The sequence below is a fragment of the Balaenoptera musculus genome, chromosome 5 (assembly GCF_009873245.2).
Source record: "Balaenoptera musculus isolate JJ_BM4_2016_0621 chromosome 5, mBalMus1.pri.v3, whole genome shotgun sequence".
NCBI lineage: Eukaryota > Metazoa > Chordata > Mammalia > Artiodactyla > Balaenopteridae > Balaenoptera > Balaenoptera musculus.
This window is the reverse complement of record NC_045789.1, coordinates 133538505-133541975: the sequence shown is the minus strand read 5'-3', so window position 1 is coordinate 133541975 and position 3471 is coordinate 133538505. Positions and strand designations below refer to the sequence as shown.

Here is a 3471-nt window from a genome sequence, read left to right as displayed (position 1 = left end):
TGGTATTTATATATCTTAATATTTACTGTAAGTTTTAAGTCATGTTTAAATTCTGAATTATCTTTCCATAAAGATAGAGGCACATTCGTTTGTATTTTATAGGAAAACATTTATCTTTAGGTCACAAACATGAATGAGTATTTTTTGCCAATATTACAAAGATGATTCCAAACCCTAGCTAATCTCTTTCTCAAATTGCAACCCCTTGTTTAATCTTTAATGAAAATAGAGACCAAAAACAATTGCTTAAACATATCACTGTGTGAGATTATGGTGACTAAGAAATCCCTGAAAGAGCAGTAAACCATGATTACTGGAAAGCTCGGAACACTAGCAAGGTTTAATTGCAAAGGTTTAACAGAAGGCCACAAATTGTGTTTTCCTAAGAGAAGTAGTAACTATATATGTCATTCAGTAATGTACTGAAATGGCCTTGTCTAGTGTGAGTGTTGCACAGAAACTCCAAGTCACCTTTTCCTGGTCTATTATCTATCATAGCATGGCCCTTCACTCCACCTGCATAGACAGCCACTAAGCCATACTGGCCTGCTTCCTTCCATAACTTTTTGGCAGCCAATGTCTCCGTACAGGTGTCCCAAGGACAGTGACTCACCCCAGTTGTTAAACGTCTTCAAAGGAGGCCACCCAACTTTTTTTTAACCCATGTAGTTTTGTACAAACTAATCAGAATCTATGACTTTACCATTAGCTAAAATCTGACCTGAGAAAGCGTCATGAAATTCCAAAGCATCAATACCATTCATTGTTAATCCGGCTTTTTCTAGCACTTTTAGAGTAGCATATGTTGGTTCGAGTAAAAGATGATCTTTCGAATCCTGAGACAAATGCACAAAATCCCTCAAATATGCCTTCGGGTTATAACCCAAGGCCAGAGCCTTTTCCTCAGCATTGCAGATGCACCATCAGTCAGGAAAGAAGAATTTGCAGCTGTCACTGTGCCATAGGCTTGATGAATGCAGGTTTTATTTTGGCCATCTACTTCAAGAAGGACAAATGCCACTATCTTTGGTAACTGTATCTTTTCCTGGTGCTTTGAAGATGTACAACATCAGAAGGGAGTCCTTCATCCTGTGCCTTCTTGGCCAGACTGTGCAAGTGCAGTGTGTACTCACCCTGTTCCAGTCGAGAAACAGCAAGGCAGAGGCAAGTCAGTCTTCAGAGTGATACATGGTCATGCTCAGATGATAGGAAATTCAATCTGAATTTAGAGATTAAAGATAGTCACTGACCTAGAGTCTTGGCCTTATTGAGATCCAGCATGCGTTTCCTCAAATTACAAATAGGGACATAGGACATGAACTCTACACCACCTGCCATGACCACATCATACTGGCCAGAAGTAATCAAGCCAACACCTGTGGTCCTGGTTTGGTTAGCAAAAATGCAAGCCATGGTGACAGCATATGCAGGAGATGTGTCAGAGAGGTCATCTCCAAGGGCAGCCTCTCTAGCCACATTGCTTGTTTTCACTTCCTGTATAACTATGCCAAAGATGATATAATCAGCAACTTCCTTTGGGACACTGGTGTGATGCAACAAATCTGAAAAGTACTCCTCTAGCCAAATCACATGTCATCAAGTCTTTATATGAGGTGCCTGGCAGCAGAAATGGAGTGTGAACGTCATCTACCACCACCACATTCTTTTTATAGGGTTTAGCCAAGATCTTCTTTGATTTGGTCTGGGCATCTGGGGCAGCTGGTAGCTAGTAGGAACAGCTCAGAGGACTCAAGAAAATCTGAGAACCCATTTTTCTGAACTTGGAAGATTTTTTTCAAGTGTAAGTCAAGATGGAAGTCATCCTGAAATAGTCCCACCTTCATTCTTATATGCTTGGGCTCCCGTTGTGGGCGGGGCTTGGCCCTAAGTTTCAGAGGTCAGAGGGACTTAGAAGTGGATCCAGCCTAGAAAGAACCATCGTGCAGACCATCAGGCTCCAGAGGCCTAGCTGTCTGCCTGTCACCTGACTAGACAACCAGGCATATGACCCCTCCTTGATGGACCTTCTTCCTTTCAATGGAGGAAGAATTCTTTCTGCCCCTTTAGGCAAAGTGAAGGGCAGTGTTAAGGGACCTACAGGAAGTTAGCATGGGAGTGGGGTGAGGTTAGTCAGGAAGTATGTTGGGGGCTTGGCTAGCACCAGGCTGCAGAAAGTAAAGTCCTCTGCTCCCCTACCCCAACTTTAAGCACTTTCTACTCTTCACCTCAGAATGGTGGCCTCCCTGGTGACTGGCAGCTTCACTGTCTCCAGGATGCTCTGTGCTCAGGTGAGTCTGGCTAGGATGTTCCCGAGCCCAGGCAGAGCTCTCCTGCAGGGGCTGGGGCAGCCTCTGAGCCTCATCTCCTCTGCCAAAAAACTTTTAAAAACATCATTTGCAAGACATATCTCCTGGCAACAAATTCCCTCAAGTTTTATGTATCTGAGAAAGTCTATTTCTCCTTCACTTTTTTTTTTTTTCTCTCCTTCACTTTTGAAGGATAATTTCACAGGTTACAGACTTCTAGGTTGGTGGGGTTTTTTTTTCTCTCAACAATTTTTTGTTTGTTTGTTTTATTTTTGTTTTTGTTTTGCATTTAAAACTGGCCTTTTAATTCACTGGGTATTAAGAACCAGGCAGAAATGAAACAATGGTACAACATATGAATCTTCTCTAAGTCTTCAAATTCCTCGTGCTCAGCTTTTGTTGTTGTTGTTTTTACAAAAATAAGAGGAATTGCAAAATTAACTTCTGCTTTAATATTTCCAATGCCATATTTACCCTCTTGGAGGTTCGTGCTCTCTATCAGATAGAGGTAAAATGTCTTTTCCACCTTTCCAAAGCAGAAATGAATTTTATAGTTTTGTATAGAGATTCAAAATATTGCCTTTTCCCTCCCCATCCTTGCTTCTTTTTCTTCTTCTCCCTGACTTGAGATGACAAAAGAATGTCTGTCTCAGAAGCGGAAGTTTGCCCCTCCCTGTAGCTAGTCCTTAGCACCTCCTCCCCAGCCTCTCCTCCTTCCATCAAATGTCTGAGTCGGCCGACCCCTTCCCCTGGTGCCTGGGGTGGAAGTGAGAGAAAGGGCAGGGAGAAGAGGACAGAAGGTGATGAAGAGGGTTAGAAATAGTTTTACCACATCAGTGGAACTAAAGATCCGAGAATTTACATGATATATGTAGAAATCTCTAACATTTTAAATATTTCACTCTACTTTCTTCTTGCTTGCATGGTTTCTGAGGAGAAGTTGAAGGCAGTTTTTATCTTTGTTCCTCTGTGGGTAAGATGGGTTTTTTTCCCCCCCTCTTGCTTCTTTCAGGATTTTTTTCTTTCCCTTTAGTTTTCTGTAGTTTGAAAAAGATATGCCTAGCTTAAGGGCTTTCTTGCCATTTATCCTGCTTGGTTTTCTCTGATATTCCTGGATCTGTGGTTTGGCGTCTGACATCAGTTTGGGGAAATTCCCAGTCTTTAT

The 3471-nt window shown here is 41.9% G+C and overlaps 1 pseudogene; it reads right to left on the bottom strand.

Moving 5' to 3' along the window:
* Positions 1-382: 382 nt before the first annotated feature.
* Positions 383-3471, bottom strand: part of LOC118895359 — a 26438-nt pseudogene continuing 23349 nt past the window's right edge.